Genomic DNA, 8979 nt, shown 5'->3' with positions numbered 1-8979 from the left:
GACCGACAGCCTGCGTTTCGTGGCAGGAGTCATCTCGAAGATTCTGCACCTTTTTGCTAAATGTTTTCGGCTTCTGTTGGGAATGCATGGGTTTTGTTGTTGTTTTTTTAAGCTGTCACAGTGCAGACAACACTTAAAAACAACGCCTCTCCCTCCTCTGAGGCTTTGCCTTCTTTTCTGCTGCTCTTCTTGTATTAGAAACAACTGCTGAGCTTTTCTTTGTCTGCTAGATGATCTTCTGCAGTTACTTCAAAACACGCATCAAATAGAGGGGTCTAGTTTCCTCCAGAGCTTTGTACAAAGGCAGTTAACAAACTTAGTAACCTGATACAGGAAGAACAGGAGGGAAGCAATATTTTGGGAAGCAGTATATTGCATCTGTAATATTAAGGCAATCCGGGATCACGTTCTTTAAACTTTAGAACACAAATATACACACACAAACTCTATGTTAGTTGAATAGTAAAGAGTGCACTCACACCATTAAGAGTAACACATTTTATTGTAGCCTAAGCTTTCGAGAAACACAGCTCTCTTTGTCAAATACATATGACAAGGAGAGCTGTGTTTCTTGAAAGCTTAGGCTACAATAAAATGTGTTACTCTTAAAGGTGCCTCTGAACTCTCAACTATTTTGAAGCGACTAACGTGGCGAGAACTTGTGGCTGACCCAAGGTCACATCAGGAAGAAGAAGAAGAAATTGGATTTATATTCCATCTTCACTCTGAATCTCCTTTACCTTCCTTAGGTAGGTGGGGCTGAGAGAGCTCTCCCAGAAGCTGCCCTTTCAAGCACAACTCTGTGAGAGCTATGGCTGACCCAAGCCCATTCCAGCAGCTGCAGGTGGAGAAGTGGGGAACCAAACTCCGTTCTCCCAGATAAGAGTCTGCACACTTAACCACTACACCAATCAGGGTTTCCAAACTGGAAAGGGGATATGAACATAAGAACATCAGGGAAGCCATGTTGGATCAGGCCAACAGCTCATCCAGTCCAACATTTTGTGTCACACAGTGGCCCAAAACCCCAGGTGCCATCAGGAGGTCCATCAGTGGGGCCAGGACACTAGAAGTCCTCACATTGTTGTCCCTCCCAAGCACCAAGAATACAGGGCATCACTTGCCCCAGACAGAGAGTTCCAACAGTATGCTGTGACTAATAGGTTAGATCTTCTAGAGAGAGAAGCAGGGTGAGATCACTTGAGAGATTTGGCCTGACCTAGCCATGCCTCCCTTCTGGATTTAGTGTGTGCAATCACATGCACACTTCTGCCCCCAAAGTCCCGCCTGTACTTACTTCATTTTAGGAGGGGCTGGGACCAGATTAAATAGTTACTGGGAACTTCCTGGTAACAAATCTCTAAAATGCATGCAGGACATGTTTTCTAGTCATCTGAACAGCTGGGCCATGCAATGCACCCACCTCACATGTGCAGGAATCAGAGTTGGAAGGGACCTCCAGGGTCATCTAGTCCAATCCCCTGCACAATGCAGGAAACTCACAAATACCTCCCCCTAAATTCATAGGATCTTTATTGTTGCCAGATGGCCATCTAGCCTCTGCTTAAAAACCTCCAAGGAAGGAGAGCCCACCATCTCCTTAGGAAGCCTGTTTCACTGAGGAACTGCTCAAACGGTCAGGAAGTTCTTCCTAATGTTGAGCCGGATACTCTTTTGATTTAATTTCAACCCATTAGTTCTGGTCCTACCTTCTGGGGCCACATGAAATAATTCCACCCCATCCTCTCTATGACAGCCCTTCAAGTACTTTAAGATGGTGATCCTATCACCTCTCAGCCGCCTCCTCTCCAGGCTAAACATGCCCAGCTCCTTCAACCTTTCTTCATGGGACTCGGTCTCCAGACCCCTCACCATCTTTGTTGGTCTCCTCTGGACCCATTCCAGGAGAAGTCTGAATGCTCCTCTTGTGCATGTGCAGCCCATGCCTCTCCTGGCAGCAAAGTAAACACCCGACCTCACTCCATGTGGAAATTATATAACAACTTATTACTAATTGTAACAATACCTGTCTTCTGTAACAAGTCAAAATAGTCCAAGGTAGTACAAAACATACAAACCGTGAGAGATCGTACATGAAGTTCTTCATCCACAATACACTCGTCCTCCTACTGATTCTTCTGTGACCAATGTCCAGATCTGTTAATAATAATGAAGGAAGTCTGACGGCCAAGAGAACCGATCCAAAAATCGTTTCGTGCCTCAAAGCCCTTCTTCCAGGGACCGTCTTCTCCAATATAACATGCGGTGCCAAACGTCTACATCTGACGAATGGAATTTGCAGAAACGTTCTGTAATGATAAGGAAGCATTGTTGTGAAAGCAAGGCTGAATGAATGCTGTTGTTGTTCAGTCGCACAGTCGAGTCTGACTCTTTGCGACCCCATGGACAAAGTCACGCCAGGCCCTCCTGTCTTCCACCATCCTCTGAAGTCTGCTCAAATTCATGTTCTCTCGGCTTGGCTTCGCGAACGAAGATTTAAGAAGGGTGCAATAGTCCACGTTTGCTGCAGGCTCGCTGGTGGCTGACAAGACCAATGTGGGACAGGCAGGTCCGGCCACAGCGGCTGCAGGGAAAAGTCTGATTTGGGGTTGGTGCTGTAGCAGTGCGATTCTTCCTCAATCTCCTTTTGTCCTCAAGACCAGCTATGCGTGTGTTCTCAAAGGAAGAGACAGCCTGGTGGATGGTGTGCCTCCATGCTTTGCGATCTGAGGCTAGGTCAGACCACTGGTGATGGTTGATGTGACAGGTGCTAAGGGATTTCTTCAAGGAGTCCTTGTACCTCTTCTTTGGTGCCCCTCTATTTCGATGGCCGGTGGAGAGTTCGCCATACAGGGCAATCTTGGGAAGGCGGTGGTTTTCCATCCTAGAAATATGCCCTGCCCAGCGCAGCTGCGTCTTCAACAGCAGTGCCTCGATGCTGGTAACCTCTGCCCGCTTGAGGACTTCAGTGTTGGTCACAAAGTCACTCCAGTGGATGTTGAGGATGGTGCGAAGGCAGCGCTGATGAAAGCGCTCAAGGAGTCGCAGGTGATGACGGTATAAAACCCACGATTCGGAGCCATAGATGAGGGTTGTCATCACAACCGCTTTGTAAACATTGATCTTTGTGCCTTTTTTCAGATGCTTGTTGCTCCACACTCTTTTGTGCAGTCGGCCAAATGCACGGTTTGCCTTTGCCAGCCTGTTGTCAATCTCCTTGTCGATCTTGGCATCTGAGGAGATGATGCACCCTAGGTAGCTGAACTGCTGGACTGTCTTCAGAACTGATTCACCCACAGTGATGCAGGGAGGGTGATAATCTTCCTGGGGTGCAGGCTGGTGGAGAACTTCTGTCTTCTTCAGACTAACTTCTAGGCCGAATAGCTTGGCAGCCTCTGCAAAGCAGGACGTCATATGCTGCAGAGCTGATACCGAGTGGGAGACGAGTGCAGCATCATCAGCAAACAGTAGCTCTCGGATGAGTTTTTCCATTGTCTTGGAGTGGGCCTTTAGTCGCCTCAGGTTGAACAGGCTGCCATCGGTGCGATAGCGGATGTAGACACCATCGTCCTCATCTAGATCTACTGCGGCTCTTTGAAGCATCATGCTAAAGAAAATCGTAAAGAGAGTTGGCGCGAGAACGCAGCCTTGCTTTACACCTGTGCCTATTGGGAAGGGCTCCGAGAGGTCGTTGCAGTGTCTGACTTGGCCTCGCTGGTCTTCGTGTAGCTGGATGATCATGCTGAGGAACCTTGGGGGACATCCTAAACGTTCCAAGATTTGCCACAGGCCTTTCCTGCTAACGGTATCGAAAGCTTTGGTAAGGTCGACAAAAGTCACATACAGACCCTTGTTCTGTTCCCTGCATTTCTCTTGGAGCTGCCTGAGAACAAATACCATGTCGGTGGTGCTCCTGTTAGCTCTGAAGCCGCACTGGCTCTCTGGGAGGAGTTCTTCTGCAATGGTGGGCACCAGTCTGTTCAGGAGTATTCTGGCAAGGATTTTGCCTGCGATGGAGAGCAGGGTTATCCCCCGGTAGTTGGAGCAGTCTGACTTTTCCCCTTTGTTCTTGTATAGGGTGATGATGATTGCATCACGAAAGTCCTGTGGTAATTTGCCTTGTTCCCAGCAGGTGACAAGTACTTTGTGAAGTGAGCTATGTAGTACTGTGCCCCCATGCTTCCAGATCTCTGGTGGAATTCCATCAACTCCTGCTGCCTTGCCACTTTTCAGTTGCTTGATGGCTTTAACAGTCTCTTCTAGGGTGGGGATCTCATCCAACTCTGTTTTCACCGGTTGAAGTGGGGTGAGGTGGATTGCTGAATCTTGAACTACGCGGTTGGCACTGAAGAGAACCTGAAAATACTCCGACCACCGGTTCAGTATGGATGCCTTGTCTGTGAGGAGCACTTGGCCGTCTGCACTATGCAAGGGACTCTGAGCCTGATATGATGGACCATATACTGCCTTCAGGGCTTCGTAGAACCCTCTTAAATCACCAGTGTCTGCACACAGCTGGGTTCTCTCTGCAAGCTTGGTCCACCACTCGTTCTGAATGTCTCGAAGCTTGCGCTGGAGGTTGCTACATGCAGCGCAAAAGGTTGCTTTTTTCCCAGGACAGGAGTGCTGAGCAAGATGTGCTTGGTAGGCAGATCTCTTTTTTGCCAGTAATTCTTGGATCTCTTGATTGTTCTCATCAAACCAGTCCTTGTTCTTCCTTGTGGAGAACCCGAGGACTTCTTCAGAGATCTGCAGGACGGTAGTTTTTAGGTGTTCCCAGAGTGCTTCTGGAGAAGGGTCTGTGGGGCAACTGAGGTCCTCAATTCTTGACTGGAGTTTTGCCTGGAAGGCAGCTTTAACTTCGGCTGACTGGAGGCTGCCAACCTGAAACTTCCTCCGAGGGATACCTCCTCTCCTGGGTGTGGGTTTAAAGTGAAGACGGAGATTGCAGCGTACAAGACGATGATCCGTATGACATTCTGCGCTGGGCATTACTCGGGTGTGTAAGACATCTCGAAGGTCTCTCTGGCGCACCAGAATGTAGTCGATAAGGTGCCAATGCTTGGACCGTGGGTGCATCCAGGTTGTCTTCAGACTGTTCTTCTGCTGGAAGATAGTGTTGGTGATGGTGAGCTGGTGCTCCATGCAGAATTCTAGCAGGAGGCGCCCGTTGTCATTGCAGTTGCCAATGCCGTGTTTGCCAAGTACTCCTTTCCAGGCTTCCGAGTCTTTACCTACTCTGGCATTGAAGTCGCCAAGGATGATCACCTTGTCCTCTGTAGGGGTCTTCCGTACGAGGTTGCGTAGATCAGCATAGAACTTGTTCTTTTCTGCAGGATCTGCTTGAAGGGTTGGGGCATACACACTGAAGAGTGTTGCATGCTGCTTGTTTTGAAGTGGGAGGCGCATGGACATGATGCGATCTGAGTGACCTGTTGGAAGGTTTTTGAGTTTGGAGGCGATGGAGTTCCTGACCATGAAGCCAACGCCTGAAAGGCGGCTCTCAGCCTTTGACTTACCCGACCAGTAGAGGGTATAGCCAGCACCGTGTTCTTGAATACTACCTTCCTCAGGGAAACGGACCTCACTGAGAGCTGCTATGTCGATATTCAACCTGAGAAGTTCGTGGGCAACTAGAGCAGAGCGTCGTTCAGGGCGACCACTGCCTACTGTGTCAAGCATGGTTCTGATGTTCCAACACGCAAGCTTTAGTCTTTGCACACTTTGTGAGGCAGGTGCATGCCTTTTCTTTGTTGTTATTTTTCGACCGCAAGTAAGGATGCCCGTTGACCGCGGCTAGCCAACTGGGGTGGGGGAGACGAGCTTTGTTTAGGCCACCTTTTCTAGGCCCCTCTCCGTGTGGAGCAAGCAGTGCTGTCCCTAGATAAGGCTGCTTGGTCGTTCAGGGTGCTGCCGAAAGATGCTTTCGTCTCCGGGTTAGCATCAGGCGACCAATATCCTGAACCGCCTACATGCAGGATCGGGACTGCGGCTTCCAGTGGCACCTTCCACCTGCCGTTTCGCCCCTTGCCTATCGCTGCAGGACTTGATGCGTTGTGAGTTGTGTGTGTGGATATGCCCTTCAGGCCTGCGCAGAGGAATTTTTTAGGTGAAGCACAGTGTGCGCGGTACTGGCTCCACCCTTTCACCTGGGGGTCATCTGCCATGGCCCAGTAAGCCGGGACGCCGGCAGTGAGTCCTCCAGGTGGTAGGTGTTACATTAACGAGCTCTATCTGCCCGGGTTTGATGTTAGAGTTTTCCTTCTCTTAGGCTGACGAAGTTGGTGGGCCCAGCCTGCCCATCCGGTTATACCGCCGGACAATTCGGTCGCACCATGACGTAGCAAACTCTGTGAAAACGGGGGGGACCAGCGAGAAGGTGTTGCTACGGATGCAGTAATGCAGGAGAGGCCATTGCAGTGACCATCTGCCAGGCATAGCCAGACAGTGACCACGCGGCGTTCACTACACCAGGAGAGGAGAGGCTATGTATTGCGCATGCACTTTCCCTGGGGGGGTAGGATTCCCAGAGGGAGCCCACCCCCCACCCCCCCAAATTCATGTTAGTTACATCAGTAATGCTGTCCAGCCAGCTCATCTTTTAGATTAGATAATTTTAGATTAGATAATTTTATTTATATCCCGCCCTCCCCGCCGGGGCAGGCTCAGGGCGGCTAACAGTAACAGTAACATTCCATTGTATAAAAACAAGGTTACATTCAACATTAAAATTCTAATAAATTTAAAATTAATTACAGTTATAAAAGTGCTAATGCTATTGCTATTTGTTCTTTATTATGATGGCGGTATCATTAGTACTTAATTTTCTACATCATCGAAAGCCAGTCGGAAGAGGAAAGTCTTGCAGTCTTTTGCCATCCCTTTCTTCTTTTGCCTTCTGTCTTTCCCAGCATCAGGGTCTTCTCCAGTGAATCCTCCCTTCTCATTTGGTGGCCAAAGTATTTGAGCTTCAGCTTCAGCATCTGACCTTCCAGCAAACAGTCTGGGTTGATTTCCCTTAGGACTGACTGATGTGATCTTCTTGCAGTCCAAGGGACTCTCAAGATGAATGAGTGAGACATTCTGAGATACAAATGTAGACTTTTGGCACTACTTACCTACTGCCTAGTAATCTTTTTGAGTGGATAATTCCTTGGGTCAGTTTACAATAGGGTTGCCATGCCTCAGGCAACCGGGGGTGGGGGATTGGCTTGCCAAATCCAGGCTGGGGAATTCATGAAGATTTGGAGTTGGAGCCTGGGGAAGACAAGAGCTTCAGTAGGGTATAATGCCATAGAAATCCCCCCTCCAAAGCATTCATTTTCTCCAAGGGAATTAATCTCTGTAGTCTGGAGATGAGCTGTTATACGGGGGGGGGGGGGGGGACCCCGTGTCCCACCTGTACAGAAGAAGAAGAAGATGATGATATTGGATTTATATCCCGGCCTGCACTCCGAATATCAGAGTCTCAGAGCAGCTCACAATTTCCTTTATCTTCCTCCCCGCACAACAGACACCCTGTGAGGTGGGTGGGGCTGAGAGGACTCTCACAGCAGCTGCCTTTTCAAGGACAACCTCTGCCAGAGCTACGGCTGACCCAAGGCCATTCCAGCAGCTGCAAGTGGAGGAGTGGGGAATCAAACCCGGTTCTCCCAGATAAGAGTCCGCACACTTAACCACTACACCATACTGGCTCCTCCAGTGAATATATGAACATATGAAGCCCCCTTATACTGAATCAGACCCTTGGTCCATCAAAGTCAGTATTGTCTACTCAGACTGGCAGTGGCTCTCGAGGGTCTCAAGCTGAGGTTTTTCACACCTATTTGCTTGGACCCTTTTTAGTTGGAGATGCCGGGGATTGAACCTGGGACCTCCTGCTTTCTGAGCAGATGCTCTACCACTGAGCCACCGTCCCTCCCAACTGGCGTCTTTGCGTTACGATCCCAAATCAAATCACAATCAGAATAAAGCATCCTGATTCCAAAACAACACGGACGGACGAAATGAAATGATAACAATTAGCAACATCAAGGGGAAAGAAAAAGAAAAAAGAAACCCCTACATAAATGAAAAGAACTACACTCACGCAGAAAAGTATGAAGGGCATCCTTGAAAACGATAAAAACAGCGGTTCAAAGTTCTCTAAATTATATATAGAAATATTTGTAGCATTTCCTCTTTCTGATTCCCATTACTTCGTTTGAAGACCACACCAGACGCCCTCCGCTGCTTTCGAAAGAAGCATTTGTTTCAGTGCCCTGCCTTTGTTATCGGGTCATTTGGAATGGAAACAACCTTGACTTCATTAATTGCCTCTCTTTCCTGAAAGCCTATTCATTTTTATGCTCAATGCTAAATAAAAATCTTTGATAGAAGAATATATCCCTGCTAATCGCACACAATCATACTCTTCGTGTTGATACGTGGTGAAAAAGAGGGAATGAGCCGAGTCCACGCTCGAGTTCGAAATCTCAACTAAGTCACACTTTTTAAAGGGAGGAGCTGAAATCATATGCATATATGCAGGGGTGGAATTCTAGCAGGAGCTCCTTTGCATATTAGGCCCCGCGCCCCTGATGTAGCCAATCCTCCAAGAACTTACAGTAGGCCCTGTACGAAGAGCCCTGTAAGGAATTCTAGCAGGACCTCCTTTGCCTATTAGGCCCCACCCCCCTGGTGTAGCCAATCCTCCTGGAGCTTACAGCAGGCCCTGTACGAAGAGCCCTGTAGGGAATTCTAGCAGGACCTCCTTTGCCTATTAGGCCCCACCCCCCTGGTGTAGCCAATCCTCCTGGAGCTTACAGCAGGCCCTGTACGAAGAGCCCTGTAAGGAATTCCAGCAGGACCTCCTTTGCCTATTAGGCCACACACCCCTGATGTAGCCAATCCTCCTGGAGATTACAAAAAAAGAGCCTTGTAAGCTCTTGGAGGATTGGCTACATCAGGGGTGTGTGGCCTAATACGCAAAGGAGCTCC

The 8979-nt window shown here is 48.7% G+C and overlaps 1 non-coding gene across 1 annotated transcript; it reads right to left on the bottom strand.

Annotated features, from left to right (window-relative positions):
- Positions 1-7846: 7846 nt before the first annotated feature.
- TRNAS-AGA (transfer RNA serine (anticodon AGA)) lies at positions 7847-7913 on the bottom strand. The gene has a single exon. It is a non-coding gene; the product is annotated as a tRNA-Ser (tRNA).
- Between the last annotated feature and the right edge of the window lie 1066 nt (positions 7914-8979).

The sequence above is a fragment of the Heteronotia binoei genome, chromosome 8 (assembly GCF_032191835.1).
Source record: "Heteronotia binoei isolate CCM8104 ecotype False Entrance Well chromosome 8, APGP_CSIRO_Hbin_v1, whole genome shotgun sequence".
In the NCBI taxonomy this organism is placed as follows: domain Eukaryota; kingdom Metazoa; phylum Chordata; class Lepidosauria; order Squamata; family Gekkonidae; genus Heteronotia; species Heteronotia binoei.
This window is presented reverse-complemented; position numbering and strand designations above follow the sequence as displayed.